Source organism: Gallus gallus, chromosome Z, assembly GCF_016699485.2.
Source record: "Gallus gallus isolate bGalGal1 chromosome Z, bGalGal1.mat.broiler.GRCg7b, whole genome shotgun sequence".
NCBI classification, from domain to species: Eukaryota; Metazoa; Chordata; class Aves; order Galliformes; family Phasianidae; genus Gallus; species Gallus gallus.
The window spans coordinates 28924997-28948016 of record NC_052572.1 but is presented as its reverse complement, the minus strand read 5'-3'; the positions used below and the strand labels follow the sequence as shown (position 1 = coordinate 28948016).

The window sequence follows — 23020 nt, the reverse complement described above, 5'->3', positions numbered from 1 at the left end:
AATAATTTATATTTGCTTGGGTTTTTTTTTTAAGTTGATATTTGTTGAGCTCATTTTTGTTGATAATATTTGATACTGTTAAAACTCTTTTCATCTTGTGTCGTTCGCCCTGATAGAAACCTCCAGATTTCTGTTTCTCCAAATAAGAAATCTCAGTGCATTTTCTTTTGCTGTCCTAATCTTACTTTCTTCCCCAAGTATTCTGATCCTTGGAACACATTTTCAAACAAATAGTTTACATGGGCAGAAATCAAATCAAACTTAAAATTCTGTATGGATTTTAAAATTTCTATGATTTTTGTAGTTTTGAAATGATAAATAGGTATTCATTCTATCCTGAAAAAAAAGAATGGATTTGAGAAATCTTGAAAGGAACAACCGCAATAATCTGTAGAAGTTTTGCTCAGTCTCAAGAAATAAAATGTTAGCTACCGCTCTCATATTTTATAGTCTCAAGATAGCTTTTTCATTTTGTTATTAAATTTCCTTGTACTTATGTTGTAGTAATTATAACAGTGCCATAATTTACTGTCTTAGCATTCTTACAGATTGTAACACATTGCAAGTGGTCATTATAAAACAGTGGCTTTAGAATAGTCTTGAAGGTGTTCTGATTTAGCTTATGCTATAGCAAGCCCTGATTGTTTGTCTCTGCATCAGAAAAGAATTTAGCATCCACTTTTTTTCCAATCTCTATTACTCTCTATTATTATATGTGCTCTGGGCTTGAAAGTGGTGGAATACTGCACTGGAAAATGCACTTCTGCAGTATTTTAACACATTCCTAGATCTCTTAGCATATGCCAATACCACTCTGAGTAACTGCTTATAGAAAAATGGGCAGGCTCACGTTTTACAGTGACTGGTAAAGACAAGGCTGGTGTATTTCACAAAAGCTTTTCATTTTTAGTGAGCGATTCACTTTCTGTACTCATTTTATCTAATAGCTTAGTCTCCTAACTCTCTACTCTCTGGTAGTGAATTACTTTCCAGAAATAATAGGGAATTTCAAGCACCATCATGTTGCCAGTATTATCACTTGAAAATGTGGGTCACCATCACCTCATCACCCCATCCTGGCTTGCTCATTAGTGGCACTCTGTATGGAAAACCACTAAAGATCATTACCGCTGTAGTCTAAAGCCAATGTGCCAGCATAATGAAAAACAATTCAGCAGTTCCCTATGCTCTGTTAGTTGTGTTTGTCATAAATGAGTTGTGGAGATTTGGAGTGAATGATCCATATCATATTGAACCGTCCTTTTTATCGCTGACAATTGAAGGTGACTGAAAAGCTGGGTCAGTGTCAGACTGTATCTAATTGGAAACCTTTCCTCATTAACGTTCGATGTTGACTTGTATTAGTTGATGAAATTAGGACCACAGTGGAATGGATTTTATTATACAGAATGAGCTGGTTGAGCTCTCTTCCATTTCAATGTTATTTTAACCCCATCCATGGCTTCTGAGAAAGGAATCCAGAAGCAAGGGAGCTGTGAGTGATGCAGAATTAAGAGGAAATTGAGTAAAAATGTCACTGTTTCTCCGGAAATTGAAATCTTGTGCATATTTATGCTGCATTTACTTCAGCAAATCTTTTGAGGAAATACTTCCTTATAGATCATCTGGGGTTATTTTGCGGTTTTGATTCAAAGTAGAAGAGAAAATTTTCCGAGGTAAAAGAGAAATGACAAACTGGAAAGACAACTGTGGGATGCAGAATGTTTGATTTCTGAAAAGCAGAAATATGGAAATATTCTTCCGTGTTTTAGATACTGAGTTTTACAATAAGGGAAACGTAACCTCAGCTCATTTTCTTGCTTACCAAGTCTTGCAAAATGCTATTAATTGAGGTAAACAAAGAAAATGTGTAACACTAAAAATATTAAATGTAAGTGCACAAGCCTACAGAAAATATTCTGTAGTCATGATACAGAGATAGACAAGATTTAGAGTACTGTAATTTAAACTTTCCACACATATCTGAAAACTTTATAAAATGCAGAAATATCTTCATTTTCAGAGCAATTGCAGCCATCTGATATAAGAGCATGATGCTTCTAGAATCTCAGATTAAAGTAAATTCTGTCATTATGGAGGAACACGTTTGTAAAGGATGTTTTACATGCAGTGCCTTGCTATCACAAGAACTCTTAAATGATTTTCTTCTCAAACTCACATTTTCTCTTAAATATAGTTTTTTCTTGATGTTATTTGTTATTTTTTGTTGGTCTTAGTTGGTGAGATTCTGTTTTTATTTTGTGGAGTTTTTGTTATACCTTAGCAGTAATTCATTAAAACTGAACACATATGGGATAGTCTCATGTCTGGTCTTCATAAAATACCCTGAATTCTGTAAGTCACTGTTAATTACAGACAGAATCTCAAAAGAGTCTGGACTTGAGAACTTCAGATCAAACTAACAAGAGCTCAAGCCTTCACTTCCAGGCCATTGTTATGAATATCTCAGAGGTTTTTCCTTCCATAAAATTCATGAATGACCTCTTCTTTCCCCAGAAGTCAAATTTTCAGGTTTCATAAATCAAAAATATTTAAGTGGACCCAAAAATTCCACTTAATTCTGTAGCTCAATGGCAAGCTAAAATCACTGTGCAAATATCCTCAAGCCAGTGATCTCAGAAATTCTCCTTCTGAACAAACAGTTCCATAGATTTCTTTCAACTCCCAAAATTTGTTCACTCTAATTCAGACAAGAGTCTCAGTTGTTTTGTTAATGTCTCCTCTTTGTGGAGGAGATATTAACAAATATGAGGTACTGCAGCTATTAATTTGTAATAATAAGCACTATGTTGTAATCATAAATGCTATACTATAAGAGGATAGAGAAAACTGATAGCTTAAGCTGAGGCAAAGATTAAAAAAATTATAACAGAGCAACGCTGGGTGTTGTTTTTTTTAAAAATAACTCAGTAACAATTTTTCTCAGTTTGTAGTTGAAATGTTTATCTTGGACACATTTTCCTTTGCTTTAATTAAAAAAAAAAAAAAGAATTTAAACAGATTTTCTATATCTTTCTGTACACTTGTATGTTTGCATTTAGTAACTGCATTGTTGGAATAAATGGAATTTTAGAACGAAATTGCATTTTTGTAGATATTACTGAAGAAAAAAATAATAAGCATTTTCTGTGAATCTAGGGAAGAGGAAAACTCAGAGACATGACCACTGTTATGAGAAACCCACACTAAAACACAGAAATTTTTGTTATGAATTGGACCATCATTTTCAGATGATCCTAGCAATCAATGGACAGAATCTTTTCCGTTTGTCTTAAGTCAGATATATCTTCATTTATGTACAATCTTCATTTATGTACAATTATGTACAATCACTTGAAAATTTTTCTGCTTGTGCATTCTAAGAGTAGATTTGATACTAATTGCTGCTTCATTTCTAATTGTTGTGGTGCTGTACTTGAAATATTGTTACATTCAGATTTGATTTCTTAACCTTTTCCCCTGACCTTATTAAAACCTTTTATGCTGCCTATAGAGGACTCGCAAGGCTCAACATAAAAAGACAAAATGAAGAATCACAGTTTTAATGTACTCCCAACTCCAGCCAATCTCTGGAGTATCACAGAATCATAGAATCATAGAACTGTAGAACCATATGGGTTGGAAGGGACCTCTAGGATCATCAAGCCCCAACTCCCCTGCCACAGGCAGGGCTGCCAACCTCCCCATTTAATACTAGACCAGGCTGCCCAGGGCCTCATCCAACCTGGCCTTGAACACCTCCAGGGATGGAGTATGAGCAATCTCTCTGATATCCAACCTAAATCTTTCCCCCCTCAACTTAAAACCATTTCTCCTTGTCCTGTTGTTATTTACCCTTTCAAAGAGTTGACTCCCCTACTGTTTATAGGCTCCCTTCAGGTACTGGAAGCTGCAATGAGGTCACTCCACAGCCTTCTTTTCTCCAGGCTGCACAAGCCCATCTCCCTCAGTCTGTCTTCATAGGAGAAGTGCTCCAGCCCTCTATCATCTCTGTGGCCCTCCTCTGGACCCCCACCAACAGCTTTCTTGTACTGGGGGCTGCAGACCTGGACACAGTACTCCAGATGGGGTCTCACAAGGGCAGAGTAGAGAGGGATAATCACCTCCCTCTCCCTGCTGGTCACATGATGAGTAATTTTCAATATTGAGGTAGCACTTAGAAATGGAAACTTGTTATAAAGAAATCACTGAATTTCCACAAGATATTTAAAATAGCTATAGTGTCATATATGTTCTGAAATTTACAAGGGAAAAAGGAGGTAAGAAAAGACAAAAACCAGATGTAGCAAGAATACATGATAGAAAGATTACTTGCTAAAAAGGTCTGAAGGACCTATAAGCGAAAACAAACAACTGGTATGCGATCAGCAAACAGGATTCCATACTAGGAAATGGAAAATTGGCTACAGTCCAAAGCAGAAACATTGACTTTTCTAAGAATGCCAGTGTTTAATCAATTACTCGAAGACATTGTTTTGGGAAATGCAGGTGCAGACACATCTGCTTAGGTTCTTTCCGCCTTTCAGACAATTCCAGCCTTCATTTGGATATGAATGTACCTGATGTTTCCACTCAAAAACAGTCAACTTTCTTGGCTTGCTCACATCCATAATTATTTTTTCCATATTTTACCTCCACTGTATTTGCAGATTCTCATTACCAGGAAAACATCAGATGTAGAAAGAGAAATCCAACAACACCCAAACATGGCAAGTTAATGGTTAAATTCACATGATTTTCTTCCTTATCTGTCTCTCAGTGACCTTCCTTCAGTGGTTTCAAGCAATGTTTAAGAATAGCTGCAGACATTTTGTTGGCATCAGACTTGAAATTCGTAATGGGCACGTTATTTGGCCACAAAATAAAATAGCATCATCCATCCAACAAATGAAAAAAATTTAATGGGTACACTCTTAATTATAATAATTCATATGACAAAGACATCTGCTGAAACTGATGTGAGAAGATCATTCAATGAGATTTGTGACCTCAGAGTTGCTTTCCACATTAATATTGATATTTCCTGTATTTAATTCCTAATACTCTGGGAGTTTGTGGCAGACTTCCCATTTTTGGTACATAGGCAAAAAGAAAAAACATGACTACTTGATGCCACTGTGGATTATGGCTGAAGTATATCCTGCTGAAGAAAGGAAGAGGTCATGCAAGACCAGAGAATGGGACAGAGCAAAGGTCTGGTAGCCATTGTCTGTCCAATAACAAGAACTGTTCCTAGCCGTGCAAGTCAGATAAGGCCATAGAGGAGCTTCTGTCACTCCACTCACCTTATCTATGCCTAACTACATGTGGCCTAGTATTCAAGGGCCTGAGTTATGACCAGTTGTTATCAGGGAAAAGAGAAAATGCCAACTCTGGCAAAAATACAAAGACTATATAACCACATGACAGTTAACGTAACAGTCCCTCATGTTTTTGGCAACTGAAAATGAGGTCTTAAGGAAGCAATGAAAGTTTCTCTGCTTTTTTGTAAAGCTGTGTGTTTTTCATACCCCTGCTTAAATCTTAGTTTGTATACCTTGTAACAGCTAACCCCACTCCTCCCTGCCTATAGTGGCAAACGAGGTCTAAAAGCTGTATAAAGCCAGAACACCGGAAGATAAACTGTGGAGCTCCCCTCATTCAATCTGAGACCCTTCAGTTTGCAAGCCCTGCACCTTCTGACTCCATCCTACAAGAGACATACCAATGAGAAATGTTACATAACCTTTCCTACCCTAATTTACCCATACCTAGCTTAATTTATCTCCCCTCTGTCCCCAAATACAGATTAGTCATAGGCTAATACATCACTTGCTTAGAATACGTGTGATTGTAGATCATATGTGCAACAGCTTGCTCAGAATACATTTAATAAATTATTTTATTGCACCTGATCAGTTTGTAGTCACTTTCTTCTTGCTGGGCGAAACAAACCAGAGAATGGGACAGGACAGCCACACACTAGATTAGGTTGCCCAGGTCCCATTCCAGGCCAGGTGAAGTGGATCTCTAGGCAACCTGATCTAGTGGCAATCTAGTGGCATCTAGCATGGCAATGCTCCCCATGGCAGAAGGATTAAAACTAGATGATTTTTGAGGTCTGTTCTGACTCAAAACATTCTATTGACCCTGTGACTGTATGCTTAGGCAGAGATCACATTTTGACAGTTTCTAATATTTTACACTTCAGAGTGCATCATCTGTGGATCATTAAAGGTCAGAGAAGAGGACATGTACAGACCAAAGCTCCATCAATGTATGTTTGCAATCAAGTAGATGAAAGACAGAAAGGATATGGAGTAGGAAGAGAAATTGAAATAGTTCCTTCCAATCTCAAAATATCTGCAAGATGGAAAAAACACTTCTCATGCAGCTTTACCAAGCTGTTACATTCATAACTCTCTCTGTTGAACAGATTCCAGTAACGTTCACAGTGAATGTGTATTGAACTGACTTGTTGATATTTTCAGCACAAAGTACACCATTTGTGAGCTTTTATTCATTTCTTGTTGGAGTTATTTTCTTCTTTTTCTAGAAAAGAAGTTCATAGCCTTGTTTCTGTGAACCTGTTCTCACCCAGGGACAGCTATTACCCTAGCTGTTGTGCTTCCTTCCAGGGCATACAGGGTCAAAACTTCATTAAATCTGTAAGTGGCAAGGCAGGTATTAGAAAAGTACATATAATAGATATAGTACATATGTGTCATACGTGTAGATGCCACAGATGAAAGATGTAGTTACCATGGTAGTATACCAACCTCTCCCTTGATTCATTAAATTTTTTGTACCTTATGCATGTTCAATACACCAGACTTAGAAGAATTGATACAAATGCAACTATCACAAGGAAACTCTTTATGTTGAAGTCATTACCTTTTAGTATATAATGTTGATTGATGTCAAAGGAATCTGACCATCTGATTACTACATAAGAAGCAAAATATATAAATAAATAATCTATCCCTAATAAAAGATAAATTTGTAAGAAAATAATCCATTATTATGTGTGTGACCAAACAAAACAAAGAGTACATAGGAAAGAGCAGACCTTTGAGAGCCAGGAACACCAAAGGAAAAGGCGCGGTGGATAATGGATGTGAGAACAAAATGTAATGACAGTGTGATTGTGAATGATGTACTGTTTGCTCAGTAACATTAGCCGTCATTTAAATACTAAAGAAAGCACTCTCATTTTCAGCTTTAAGGCTAACGCTGAATATTTTAACAATAATTTACCATCTAGTTCTTTATGCAACCCAGTTACCTGTAGCATCTTAGTGACAAGTCTGACATAGTCTGTTGTTGTTACAGTAACTCACAGCTAAGAGAAGGATAAAAAATAATATTCTTGCTCTTGAGTTGCAAAATTAATAAAAGAATTGCTGGCATTTATTTATTTATACTGAAAAATTTATTGTTCCCTCTTTTAATGGAATTGCAGTGGAGTGCATCTTTTTGCTATTTTACACAGAAATATGTATTATCTCCTTATGTGATTGCTTTAGTTTTACAGAAAAGAGGACTATATTACCATGGTCCTTCTGTGGCTCATAAAGATTCAGCTGCTGTAAATCAAATAAATGATGACATTATTGAAGAGAGAGGGAGCAGCATGTAGCTTTTTTTTTTTTTCTTTGACCTCTTTGCAAGAATGTCGAGACTAGAACTTAATGAAATGAAATCTGTTTTGAGAGAATCCAAGTGGGCTGCCTCTGGAGCACTGTTCTGGGGAAATAATTTCAGCTGGCCTCTGAGAAGATTCACACCTAGGTCTCCAGTGTCAGAAGCCAATGCAGACAGCACTAACTGGAGACCTTCCTATCACTTCTTATCTTAAAGCCAACTTCTGTCTCTGGAATTGCTTGAAGTGAAAATGTTTTACAGACAAAAAGAGACATAAACAAATAAGAGTCCAAGATCACTATGATTTTCCAATAAAAATGTTAACCTACCTAGGATCTTCCTGACCATAAAGGAGACAGAGGTTAACATTATTATTCACTCAAAACAGATCAAAGACTGCAGGAGACTATTTTCTTACTGCTATTTTTAATTATTACTATTTACATTACAAACAAACCTTTTTTTTAATGTGTTTTTATGAATACTACAACAATAATGTAAGCATATTTATCCAAAATTTTTCATGTTTTTTCTTTGCCTTTTTTTTTTTTTTTTTTTTTTTAATTGGCTAGCTCACAGTCTGTCCTCATTTGCTTTAGCTATTCAAATGCTCATTTATTACTACTATTTGCAGGAAGTGAGTTGTATAGTTATAAGCGCATGTATTTAGAGAACTAAATTGCCATCACATTTGAAATGCTATTACCCTGTTTCAAAGGACAAAATCAGTATCTTGTGACTTACGTGCTCAATTTCTCTGTTTTCTGAATGATCACTTACACAGAGTGCTCTTCACAGTGCATCTGCTGCTTTTAGAATTTGCCAGAAAATTTCATCAAATACTTTTGTGTAACAATATATCCAGAAGAGTGCTACAACTAGGAATGCATATAAGCAGAAGATTTGACTAAGGCAATTGGTTAAACTTTATCTCATATCATTTCTTTACAGAAATAGAGTGAACTCCTAGAATCCGGACGTGTTGTCCCTCCCTAGCTCTTGACTGCCTTAATAATCCTTCTGTTCTGTGTTGCATTTTTTTACCTTTCTGTATTCAGAAAACTAAGGCAGCATAGGCAGAACCTAACATATGGTACATGGAACTCTGCCAGTGCTTTCCTTTTCTAATTCAAAATATCCTTCCTGCTCTCTAAATTTTTGGTCAGCCTTAACGGTCATTAGCAATCCTTAAGAATCCTTAAAAATGAGTACATTAGATAATGAGTCCTTAAATACAATTAAAAGCTACATAGAAATTCAACAACCACATTGTTATTTGTATTTACTTCTCTATATCAAGAACTGAAGTGAAGGAAAAAAAAAAAGAAAAAAAGAAAAAAAACGAAAGCATCTTAAGGTGCTTCTTGAATCAGCTGTTAAACTGTCAACAACATTCAGGGTGCATAGAAGTGTAATAGTAGGTTTAAAAACGATGTTTTTTCCTTCTGACATTGCCAAACATTACAGGAAATGGGAGATGAAGCTACAGCAGAGTGAGGATGATTGGAAAATGATTTCCCAATGTTTCATGGCCTGTGCTCTCTCTGGCTGTAGGACGTGGAATGGATGAAGGATCGGTAGGAAACCAGACCCATGTGTTCTGCTTGGATGGAAATTCAACTCTCTTTGATATTACAGGACTGAAATCTCATGGGGAAGAAGAAGGAAGCTGTATCAAAGATGAAGTAATGGTGGACCCAGATAGTGAAAAGCCCTAGTATCAAACTATTATTTAAGGAAGGAACAGAAGAACAAAGAAGGAAGGAAAGAAAAGCAACACAATCTTAGACATGGATCTAGGGTTTGTGTTGTATCATCACAAAAATAAAAATACTGTAAATATTAAAAAATAGAAATATGTAAGAATATTCCCTAGGCTGGTCTGTCCTAGACTCAACGTGGTAGGAATTGCTGGGGCAGATTTAGTGGTGATGAAGAATTGTAACAAGTTATTTTCATGATTCCTCTGGTTCTTAGATACCTCTTTCCTCTGCATTAATCTGTAGCGCTTATTTGTGGACCAAAATCACAGTCACAGCCACTCAGAATATTAACATGTAGGATTTCCAAGAACAGGGTGGAACAGGCACAGCATTTTACTGAGAAAGAAGACTAATCAAGGGTAACCCTGGCCTCTCCCCTTTCAGAGTCAAAGGACAGTAAAATGAGTCCTAGACATATGCCAAAAAATAAAGCTCTCAGATGGTATTTTGGCTGTGTCACTTTCCCCTGGCTTCTCAATGATGAGAACAAGCTTAAATGCAGCCAGGTCTATTTTTTGCTAGCCAGGAAATAAAGGTCTCTGAGCTAAAATGTCACAATGCTTCTTATTTTCAATTTTCAGGTTATAGTCAAAAGCTGAGGCTGACATTTTACCTTGAACTCTCTCAGTGGCAAGAAAACAAAGGAAAAGCACAATGGTGTGAAGCATTAAGGACAAAGCATCCGTCAGCCTCCGCTCTGCAGCTCCTGGGCTTTGGTTGCTCTCAACAGGGACTGGGCCGAGTGCCACCAAGAGCGAGCCTTTGGAGGATGCACCGCCCGTTCTGGCTACAGCCAACCTCTTCCGCAGAGCTGTGTGGGTGAAAAGCACTGTGGGCTCCTGGCCTTTGACCACATGAACAGATGCTTCTCACTGCTGTGTCAGCTTCTTCCACTGTCAAAGGTTAATTTTCTTCCCATTGGAAAGCACTGAAATTTCTCTCGATATGTCCCCAGGTTATATACTGGACTTTTCATTGAATTAATTTAAATGAATCTTAGAAGCCATGAATATAATCATTTTCTCCATCAGTTTTAGAGCCTTATATGTGATAAAGATCCTGATAAATACACTATTTTCTGTCTCTGTGGTAAACAATAAATGTATGTTAAGATTTCTTGAAGTTCTGACTTATACCTATAGACAAACATACTGGCTCCAATTTTTTTATTATTTTTTTATTATTATTTTTGCAATTACATTTTTGTAGGTATTACTCGCCTTTTTCGTCCTCAGTAGGTTGAATCTTGCTCCAGTCTTTCACAGTTCTGTCATTTTCTGATAGTGGAAATGAAGGAGAGAGTTAACTCATGCATTCAAGCCTCCAGAAGAAGCACAGTTGTAAGTGCCACATTCATGCTGATAATCCAGGAAGTAAGCAAAAGCAATTTAGAAAGGGTCAGAGGCATTATTTCTTAAAGTTAACAGCCTTCACTCTAAGACTGGGATGAGACATTGTGACAACTGTTCTTATTGCTGACTTACACATCTTTGGGTAAGGATTTTAAGAAAGTAAAGAGTTTGCAATGATAAATATTCACTTTTGTGAATTCATTTCATTTCATATTCATTTTTGTGAAATATATGCACTCATGTCACATGTTACTTATGCCACTGTAATAGACAATAGCTGTTTATTTCACATTATTTTTTATGAGACTTCTGTCTGGTGTACAATATTTAAGCTTCTCCTCTTTACCTCATAGGAAAATGCCACATGCATTTTTTTTTCCATTATCCTCCTCTCCTCTCTTCTTTTTTTCTCTCTTTATTTTTTTTTTCCCAAAGCATATTTCCATTACATATCAGGATCATTTAAGTCATATTGCGTAATTGTAGAAAAACACTCAACACAGAACTGAGTGCTATAAAGTAAAGCACACCACAACACAGCCTTCTGTCATTTCTTTTTGCTGTTGTGCTTTGTTATGGGGGGGAAAAATGATAGAAAGAAAAATTGCAAAAGTGTTGTCAAGGTCACCAATATTTTTCTGTTGCAGAATTTCCCCAGGTGAAATTATTTTAATTTACAAATTTGTAGAGATAAATAAGGCCCTGCTGTGCAAACCACAATATTCACTGTAGCATGTGGTGCTGATGAGCTATACTAGATGATAAAGCAAATTGAAATCTCACATTTCTAAGACCTTTCATTAGTGAGGGAAAAATCATGTGAAGAGTTACAATGTAGTTAATGGTATTGCAGGGCTGATCTCACTAATTTTACCATTCTGTTATGTGCCTAGGTTATCATACTAATTAGTTTCATCTGGAATATTAGTCATCTTAACAGAGGGGTTTCATGAATCCTTTTACTTGAGTTCTGAAGCTTCCAGCTTGGTGGTTTCATACTCAATAAAACTCATCTTACAAAACAGATTAAAAATTAACAATTGGATTTTAAACTAACCATTTTGCTATAGGCATGCCACCAAAGGAAAAATAGCACAGCAGTACTGTACAGTAGTCCTCAAATCCAGATAAATAGGAGGTACATCCCAATGGTCAAAAGAAAATCTAGAGTGTACCAAATACTTCTTTCCCTTCTTTCTTTCTTTCTTTCTTTCTTTCTTTCTTTCTTTCTTTCTTTCTTTCTTTCTTTCTTTCTTTCTTTCTTTCTTTCTTTCTTTCTTTCTTTCTTTCTTTCTTTCTTTCTTTCTATTGAGCTTCATTTTACAGAACACTGTGATAGCTAACATCTCTTAACACATAACCAGACTTAAGTACAGAGTTACGTTTTACCAAGTTGTATCATCAGCAGTGGGTGGCTCTGATAGATAAAGGCATAGATTTATGTTTTTCTTTGATATAAAGGTGCGCAAGAAAGCAATGAAAACATGTAACATTTCTATAGAAAAAAAGAAAAAAATCTAAAATAAGTAAATAAAAATAAATTCTTTCTTTTTTTTTTTTTTTCATGTAATGAGTTTAATTATGTTCCCAAAAATATTTCAACAGACTTTCATGTTGGCAAGTAATTCAAAGAAATCTCACCACTTTAAGAAAATGCTATAGATTTTATTCTGAGAATTAGAGAGATTTGATGATTTAAAATTAATTCAAAAATTTCACCTATTGGAAGTTCCCTTTTTCATAGTCTTCTCATTTTGTCTGTGTCCAGGGTTTAAAAACTCAAAAACAGAAAGGCAACATCATACAGTAAACACAATACGAGTTATAATCTTAGTAATGTAGTCTTTACTGGCAGGGAGAATAACTTTTTAAATATGTTCTCTACATATACAAGATGTGTGGTACTATTTGGTAAATTCTGTTTATGGTGACTCCATGTGTCTAAAATATATATATATATATTTATGGGGCAATAAAAAGTAAAATGAAAAACATTTAGTGGCTTGAACAATCTGGAAAATTCCCCTTTATTGCTATAGCTTTACTGAAGCCATCATGACATACGTTTGGGGACAAAGTATCCCCAGATAATGTAAACCTGAATTAGTTTTGGTATTGCAAATATCTTCCCTTAACTATTTTTCAGAGGCAGAAGATGGTAATTTTTCAAATCCCATTTTTAAACTTTCCTTCAGAACACTCGCTTCCTTGAAATGGTTGAAGAAACTCTTAGTTTGTAACCTCCTACAGATTCATTGTAGTTTTTGTGATCAGTGTAATTGTATATAAGAATGTTCTCAGAACACAAGGGGATGCAATGAGGAAGGCTAAGGCTCACTTGAAATTAGATCTGGTGAGAGAGGCCAAGGTAAGTGTATTGAATGCAAAAAGGAAGATTAAGGAAAAAAACAGATCTACTGCTGAATGATGTGAGTTCCTTTGTAACAAAAGACTGAGAAGGCATACTGAATGCCTACTTTGCTTCAGTCTTTACTGCTAAGACTACCCCTCAGGAATCCGAGATTCTGAAGATAAGAGAGAGAGTCTGAGGAATGACAGACTTCACCTTGGTGGAGGAGGATCTGATCATAGATCATCTAGGCAAATGTGACACATACAAATCCTTGGGTCTCAAAGCAGTGCAGCAAAAGTGATGAGGGGGCTGACTTGATTGCCAAGCCAATATCTCTATCATCTTTGATATGCTGCAGAGAACAGGAGAGTTGCCTGAAGACTGGAAGTAAGCTAATGTCACTACAGTCTTCAAAAAGGGCAAGGAGGGACTGGAAAACAGCAGACCTGTCAGCCTCATCTCCATTCCTGAGGTGATGAAACAACTTATTCTGGATGTCACCACCAAACAACTGGAAGGAAAGATTATCAGGAGTAGTCAGCATGGATTCCAGAGGGAAATCGTGCTTGACTGATCTGGTAGCCTTCTATTATGTCATGACTGGCTGCATAGATGAAGGAAGAGCAGTGGTTTTGTTTGCCTTGGCTTCAGCAAGGTTTTTGACCCAGTCTCCCATAACACCCTCATAGGTAAGCTTAGGAAGAGTTGGATAGACAAGACAACAGTGAGGAGGATTGTAAATATGCTGATTGGCAGAGCTTGTAGTGCTGTGATCAAAAGTGCAGAATGTAGCTAGAGGCCAGTAGCTGGCGGTTCCCCTCACAGGATTCTACCAGGTCCAGTTCTGTTTAACATATTCATTAATGACCTGGGTAAAGGGGCAAGAGTGTACCCTTTGAAAGTTAGCTGATGATACAAAGCTGGGAGGAGTGACTGACATTTCCGAAGGCTGTGCTGCCATTCAACAGGAGCTGGACAGGCTGGAGAGTTGAGTGGAGAGGAACCTGATGAGGTTTAACAAGGGCAAGTGTAAAGTCCTACATCTGGGGAGGAAAACTTGCTTTCACCAGCACAAGTTAGGGGCTGATCTGCTGGAAAGAAGCTCTACAGAGAAGGACCTAGATGTCTTGGTTGAGCACGAGCCAGCAGCATGCCCTTGAGGCTAAGAAGGTCAACGGTATAGCGGGATGCAGTAGAAAGACCATGGTCAGCAGGTTGAGGAAGGTTATATTCCCCCTCTACCCTATCCTGGTGAGGCCACATCTGGAATACTGTGTCCAGTTTAGGCCTCTTCAGTTCAGAAAGAACAGAGAACTACTGGAGTCTCGTGGAGATCTAGAAAGATGATTCGTAGCCTGGAGTATCTCCCTTATGAGCAGAGACTGAGAAACTTGGGACTGTTTATCCTGGAGAAAAGACTGAGAGAGTTCTTATTAGTACTGACAAATATCTAAAGGTTGGGTGTCAAATGGAGCCAGGCTCTTTTTGGTGGTGCCCAGTGACTGAACAAGGTGCACTGAACACAAACTAGAACACAGAACCCTCCACATAAACATGAGGAAAAATTTATTGATGGGTGAGAGAGCATTGGAACAAGCTGTCCATAAAGGTTAAGGAGTCTCCTTTGGAGATGCTCAAAATTTACCTAGATGTTTTCTTCTGTAAGGTTACACTAGATGATATCCAGAGGTTCCTTTCAAACCCTACAATTCTGTGATTTTGTGTCTACCTTTTTACATGTATAGTGAGGAATAAAAAGATTTTCTCAGCTAGAGAAAAGAATGAAAGAAACAAAACTTCTGGTGAATCCTAGTGATCAAACTCTCAGAAATGAAAGGGACAGGTGCCAAATGAGGAATAAAAAAAAAAACAACCAAGCATAAAACGAAGAATGAGACAAGGGAAAAATCTAATTTGGTTTGATATTGAGAGTATTAAAATCTCTAGAAAGGACAGCATACAGCCAGCTATCTGAAAACTTAATTTTCAAGTTGTTCCCATGGAATTCTTCATTTATACAACTTTATGCACAGAGAAAAGAATCAAAAATAATTTTTGGTTTGTGTTCTTAATGGAAGCTCATAATTGAGAAGAGTAGTTATGGTTTTGCAGGTCTGACAATCTTAGTAAAACATTCAGTATTTCAGCTATCACATAGAAATCATTACTCTAAAGAAAGGGCTGACTGTTGTGTTTTATATATAACTGTTCTTCCCATCACAGCAGGAAGGTCTCTATTTGAAAAAAAAACCAAAAAACAACAACAACAAAAAAAATCATCCCTGTAAGGTGATTTAAGCTCCTTCGGACTTGGGAGATCATAAGATTAGTATTCTCTTTGGGCTAAAATATTTGGTTGTACTTATGCAACAAAATAGAATGTCATTCCTAAAAGCAAGTATTCCAAGATGTGGTTTTCCAAAGCTAATAATTTTGTTCTGAACATATTGTATGCCATGTAAATGGATGGTATTTGTCCACCCAACTGTGCAACTAAAACTGTGGTCTTCATTCTCTAGAACTGGCTTGGAACCAAGTCAATGAAAACAGGAACAAGGGAGCCAGAAGTAATAACAAATTAACAGCAGTTCTCTGTCTGAATGACCACTGGGTTTTCAGCTATCTATCAGTCCTTACTTTGGAGGTTTTGCACAGTTTCTTGTGAATAAACTACACTGAAGAAAAATGTATCTTTTTCCCGCTGGAAGTTAAAATCTTTTTCTGTTTAGAGCTGTGAATGCCAGCTTCAGAACTGCTCTTAAAATTAGTGCTTTGGTATGTTAATATATCTTTTATTGTCAAGGTTTGTGAAACTCAGGACATGGGAGGTTGATAAACCAAACATTTTTATATAAGGTGGAAAAAATTGAAAGAATATCTCGTGTGACTAGTGATAGAACTAGAGGGAATGGCTTCAAGCTGCGCCAGGGAAGGTTCAGGCTGGATGTTAGGAAATACTACTTCTCTGAAAGGGTGGTCAGGCACTGGAATGGACTGCCCAGAGAGATGGTGGAGTCACTGACCCTGGTGGTGTTCAAAGAATTTTTGGATGTTGTGTTGAGAGACATGGTTTAGCGAGAACCATTGGAGAAGGGAGAATGGTTGGACTGGATGATCCTGTGGGTCTTTTCCAACCTTAGCAATTCTATGATTCTATCAAATTTATTCAAGTTGAACAGTTAGTCTTATTTCTTAACTCAGTGGAAGAATATTCTGTTTGGATGGTTGGTAGGATATGCTTTGTATAGTCACAGTACTTAAACCCAAGTGAACGTAGATAGACATCTATCTTTACAAAAGAAGAGAAGGGAACTGAAAAGTTAGTTTGCTTTTTCTTCAGAAGGCCTAACCTCAAAAGCTACTCAGTGTCCTTTACCCTCAGGAGACTGACTTAGCACACTGCTGAACCAGCCACTAATTTCTTTGTTAGATCATTTAATTAACCCTGAACAAACTCTCCTAGGGAATGCAGGAAAGGATATTTAACCATTCTCCCTCAAAGTGAAAACCTTTACTGGTGAAAGCTGAGAAGAGAGACAAAAAATGACCCTATACGAAATTACACTGAAAATACTTTGCAGCGTAAGATATACCAAATGTAATATTCAATTAGCAAAAATGCTATTTCATCCCTCTATTAATGGATGACTTTTTAAAATCTGGGTGTAAAATCTGTTTCTCTTGGGACCCACCAAAGTCAGTGGCATTGCTTTTCTGCTTTTTATTACTCCATCTATTTATTACAAATAGCTTTCAGCAAGAGATGTAGCTGCTGAAGGAGAGATGATACTACAAATATTAGCAAAATTCAGGTCTGTTTTTTGGTTTTTTTTTTTTTCAAATGACTTCTTAGCGTAGCAAGAGCTTTTCGAATAGCAGAAATGCATTCAAAAATATCTGAAAACGTGATACAGAATGAGGTGGTATGACATTTAAGATGATTCCAGTTATGACACACAGAAAAGAGGAATAATGTACAACTGAATTCTATTATGCAAGTTTTTTTGTTTTGTTTTGTTTTGTTTTGTTTTGTTTCAGAATGTGCTAAACACCAGCCTAATCTGTGAACTTCAGCAAACAGAATATCCCTAAGCATAGTTCAGTTCTGAGTCTTAATGGAAACTCCACAGAAAGGCTTTTCCAGATTCAAGGCCTGGAGAAAAGGAGACAAAAATCCATGCTAAGAAATGGAGCGGTGTAATTTACCACATCTGAGTAGCCTCATATTTCATTAAGAAAAGTGTTCAAGATTTTCAATCCAATCTTTGATGGTTTTGGCAAAGACCTTGGAAACTTCTTCTTAATTTAGGAAGGAATAAAATAAATATGATATCATACTACCTATGAAAGCTACTGTAGGATGTTTTATTGGATGTAGCTGGCCCAGCTGACATAGTTACCAAGTACTAATCTCCATGCAGGAATGAAGCCCTATGTAATCTCAAAGTTTGTACAGCTGCATCTTTTTAGTAATTCATGACATAACATGTTGGAAATTGTAATATCCAACATATGGATCTTGTTTGAATGTTTTGATTTAGGTATTAGCTATACTCACAAATGGCTAATGCAATCATGCAGATCACACTTTGAAATACAAAGTCCAAAATAGTTTTTACTGCTCCTTTCTTCTGGATTTCCTTTTCTTTCACATTTCACTGTAGAAGCCAAAAATGACAGTATTCCACATACATGAGATGTGCTCGTTGTCATGTAATTTTGAGAGATGTGTTTTCATAGTAGTATTTTTTAAGTACTTTTATAGAAGCATGAGTAATATCCTCAATTTGGGATCATCTGAAAACACTAGAAAATCAAGGGAAAAAGCTTGTGTTATTGAGAACTTCCTTTCCTCAATTGATTGTACAGACGTGAAAAACAATTCAAGAAGTTTTATTTCCACATGTACTGTTTCCAGACAATAGCACTGCAAGAAGGCAAGTGTATTAGGAAGTTCTGAAGCTTTGTATTAAGGGCTCCGGTCTTTGCTACCATTTTCTGTTTCACTGGAAATATTTATAGTCCAAGTACCTCAGATAACCTCATTTCTTATGCAATTCCTCAGATAAATCTGTTGTTCTTAAAACATGACCACTTATTTATAGTTTCAGTGGTTGAAACCACTGTCTTAACTATCAGCCAAAAATCTGTTAGAAATCAATCTCACTAACTAGACAGAATCCAGTAGAAAGCGATCATAACATCCATCGTGAAATAAGTTTGTCCTTGCATGAAGATTCTCTTACTATTGGATTCAAATGTTGTTGATGCCAACAATTATGGAAGGAGTTGAGTTGTGCCTATGTTAATCAGTAGATGGCCAGGCATTGTGGTGAATGTCATTCCTTTGTACATTCAAAAACAAGCAGAAAAATAGCAAATATGTTGTTGGATGTTTCTTGATGTCCAGTCATGGCTACAGGCTCAATTAGGCCACCATGAGAAGTCTTTGTGAGGAAGTCAGATATGGCAGTTCAGCAACAAGACCTATCAGTATTTTTGCCAGGGAGTACAAATTAAAGCAGCCTAAATGTTACCTTAATTGCTGATGGATCAGCTACAACTTGTACTTTCCAGCAAAATTCTAGTATTCAACTTAATAAACCTGGAGATGGTGAAAGGTAATGGAAATTTTTTTGAAGTTTGCAATGACAATTGATAACACGTTTGCTCATGGAAAGATTTTTCACACACTGCATTTTACAAGAAAAGTTTATATTATAAAGTAAAATGTTGCTGTAGTAATTGACTGTAGTGTAAATATCATTTCCTAATGTGTTTCATGTTTCTGCCAACCTTATTTTTCTAGCTGGCCTTATACTTTATTGGCCATTAGAACAAAATATGGATAGTGTCCTTTATTACTTCATGCAGAAAGGTATTTCAAGTTTTACTGTATAAACGTGTGCTATCCCAGAGCTGCTTCTCTGCTGCAGCTCAGTCATCTGAATAAGAAATAAGCTTATGCCCATGTTAGAGATTAACTAGCAATGAATTTCACTTTATTGTGATATTTATGAAAGCTTTTAAAACTGTAGTTAAGCAGAAACCTTCCATGTGGCTTCAGACGCCAGTTCTTGACTAGGAGGACTTTAAAAGCTGTGGAGTTTTACATTCTTTTCTGACATCTCATCTTCTGCCTTTCTTCTCTTCAGCCACTTTACTGAGTCCTTTGTATCACAATGTTCATGGAACATACTTTTCATTTACTCATTTGCTCTTTTAAGAAAGTTTCTCCATGTTGTGTGTAAGATTAGCAAGATTAGCAACCAGAAGCAAAAAGCCCTAGGCACAATTTTCAAGACATTGCAAGTATAGCAATTATTACTAGTGATACAGTAGCTGTGAGGGTTGTTATTTGACCTTATCCAGTTCTAGCTAGACCTCTCAAGAAATAGTTTGTAAACAGTAACTTTGCTGAGGACAGTATTTTGGGAGTGACAGGAAATGGTGGACTTTGAGCAGTTTTTCAGTGGGGCCTTCCTCACCCTCAGCTGCTTTTACAGGAGGAAATTAAATTTGAGACAGAGATAGAAGTCTTTAGTATGTTAGAAAAACAAACTGTGTTTGGTTAATAACACGTAAGTGCAGCAGAATCTTCTGCATTTTCTTAAATTTGATGAGATCTTCTGAACAGGCAGTAAGACTCAAAAGTGTCTTCCAGGAGAAGACCTTCCAGGTTATAATTTGCTTTTGGAAAGAAGAAATTCTGGTAATCTAATGGCTGAGAAAAAAATATATAGGTAAATCTTGGATTACATAATTATTTTCTCCTAATAGCTCCCTTATTTTTAACACATACAGACAGCCCTGAAAAATCTCTTTTCCTGATCTTCATCTTTTAGTGTATTTGTCTTCATCACTGGGTTGCATCCTGCTCATTCTTATATTATCTCTCTGTTCCTCATGTATACTATACATCTGCCTGCAGCTGAGTAATGCTAGAATGCACCACTCTAGTCCTCCCAGGAGCCATGTGATTAGAAAAATTTCCAGTGAGCTCTGAGCTTTGAATGAGAATCTCTATATTTTGAGGAGTGTGTACAGAATCCCAGCATTCTGTATTTTAATTGTCTGGTTTTAATGCATTTATTACATCTTTTCCTGTTTTTATATGAAAATACAGTTAATGTTGTGGGTTTTTTTTTTTGCATAGCTTAGCCATGTTTAGTTTATGAATGGTGCAGCAGGACTTCTAGTTGAGTTCAATTTAGAAATACCTAATGTGAAAACAAACTTTGCTGTAACATGTTGATTTAACTTCTGAACTTCTGTCATAACAGTAATTTAGGTGCCAAAGAGCTCCTAAGAACTAACTAACAGAGTGCCAGACTTCAGGTCAAAGCAGTCATATCCACAGGACGGTGTACCCCACTAAATGCATTAATGCAGTCCTTCTTTAGAGGAACAAGACAGATCTTTGAAACTACCATTTCATAGACCAAGAACTTGTCATTAAAGAGCCCTGTGCCTTGCAGAGTGAACATTCTGGATCCAATCAGTTTCTACTCACTCAGTACCTGCACCACATCTTTCATCACACAGTATATATCCTAGATTTATAGGCAAAATGCGGCTTTATTTTGGGATCCTGCCTCTTGTACATGGAAGTTCAACAATCTCAATTTCACTCATGCTCCTGCATCATCAGCATGAGATCAAAAACCTAGAAAATAGCCATATTCTGCTAACACAGAGAGCATCACAAATAAATCACAGAACTCACAGGTTGGAAGGGACCTTAAGAGATTATATAGATCAATATCCTGCTCCAAGCAGATATGATGAAATCACATTTCTCAGATTAGACATCATCTTGGACTACTGATCATCACTTGAGACAAACTATGTGCCACAGTAGTATTTATTCATGGCATTCTGGATGGTGGGGGAAAAAATCACAGAATTTAGAATTCATGCTTTTTTAGCTTTGTTCTATTTGTAATGCTAATTAAGGTAGAATTCATGCATTTGTAAGTCAAAGATATGGATATAACTTTGACTGAATATAAATTCAAAGTTTCTGGAGTGCTTTAGAAAAATCTAATACTTTTTCAGGAGTAAACATATAGAGTGATATAACCCTAAACTGTTAACAGAATACAAAATAGTTAAGAATAGCAAGAAAGTATCTGCAGCAACCAGTAGTTCTCTTCTTAGAGAAGACAGAAGTTCAAAATGACAGTGATCAAAACAACTGTAAAATATGGAAACAGCAAGCACAACGGCAAAATATTTCAATTGTGTCAGAGAGGTGGGGTGTCAGGGCTGATAATCCCAGAGGAACAACTTGTTGTCTTTTGAGTGGTCTCCTCTGAGCTCAGTCTTCACCATAAACATAGTTTGTTGAGTCATGACAACTGACACCTCCATATCAAAGGATGTCACTGCAGGGAGTCAGTAATGTCAAAGAAATCTTTTGCAATCTTATGAAAAAGATAGCTGAGCATGCACAGTAAGTAATTTTCTGGGCTATAAAACAGCATGAAACAAATAGCAAAAGAGCGGCTACCACTAGCTGATTACTGGAAGCAGGCACTGAGACTAAAATTTTGCATACATATTTTTCTCCTCTAAATCCTCTGGGATGAATTGCAGAAAAATGGAAAATGTTTGCTTGCTGCAAAAATATTTTCCCAAAAGAGTGAAAATCCTATGTGTTTTAAGCCTGTTTTATTCCCAAGCACTTTAACATGGTCCAGTTTTTTCCTCTTCTAAGGATGCAAATAAAATATCTCTAACACTTTAGAATAAATGCATCCAAAGGTTCACTTTGCTTCCATGGAGCTCATTTGTTTTCCAGTTGTTACCAACAGATTTTAGATTCTAAATGATCCTAAGCGAGAAACTCACCTGAAACACATATTTAATTTTGTATTTTTTTTAAATGTTTGGAAAACAAACAGAAACTAAAACCTCTACTGCAACAGAAATAAAAAGGAGACAGAAAAAAATACAGATACATAATAAGGAACAGTAAAAATATTCATAATGCTAGTGGTAGTGCAAGCATTACTGATAGCAGTAAGGAATGAGATAATTACATAGCTGAAAAGACAGTTATTATCTTATAGGATGAGGATATTTTAAAGGGAAATTTCTCTCTCCGTCTTATAAGAATATGCACAGAATGTGGAACTCCTCATGTTAAGAACCAAATGAAAGTAGTCAGGGGCCTTACCTTTCATTTACAACATCTTCCTCTTGCAGTAATTAATTGTGACTTCACTTCCTTATCCAGTGGGCAATTACCATTAAAACAGAATATCACATACTTTAAACAAAATCATTGTTCAAGTGATTTTAGTTTAATTCCATTAATGATAACTAGCAATACCCTTGGATCTAGCCATTTGTAAAAGTGCTGTTTTCCAAACATGGCTCCAAATTAGCTGCAATTATTCTTCTCCAGTCTCCTTGGTGTGTTTTTCTTTTCATGATTTGCATAATTACCTCATTTCAAAAAAGGCAGGTGGTAGGGCAGTGCAGGTGAAATCATATTGTTTGTTATTTAAACTCTTCAGAAATCTCTGCCTGCGGACACTTGCTGTAGTATTACAGTACACCAGAGCCTAACTGAAGAACACCATCTGAAGTCACAAGTCTTTTAAAACAATTTATCTCTATATTCCTGACAGAAATATAGTCAGAAATACATGGAGATTCTACCTCCCATTTAACTATCCAGTAAAGAAATGTGTAGCCTGGAAGAAAAGAAACACAATGGATCTGAAGCTACAATGGCACAAAAAGCTTCTGAACCAATAAATATTTATGAGTGAATGTTTATGTGATGGATATAGATAGATGAAAAATATCTAAAGGACAAGATCTACCATTTCAGATCAAGTGCTCCTCTTACGCTTAAGAAAGTCTGCAAAAAAATAATTCTGAAGCATATAATGGAT

At 36.4% G+C, this 23020-nt stretch overlaps 1 long non-coding RNA gene across 1 annotated transcript in view; it reads right to left on the bottom strand.

Annotated features, from left to right (window-relative positions):
* Positions 1 to 8742, bottom strand: part of LOC124417542 — a 29478-nt gene extending 20736 nt beyond the window's left edge. Inside the window, exons 1-2 of the long non-coding RNA XR_006932493.1 lie at positions 8389 to 8742; positions 6895 to 6945 (exon numbers count right to left, since the gene is read on the bottom strand). This is a non-coding gene — a long non-coding RNA (uncharacterized LOC124417542). The remainder of the gene's footprint in view (positions 1 to 6894; positions 6946 to 8388) is intronic.
* Between the last annotated feature and the right edge of the window lie 14278 nt (positions 8743 to 23020).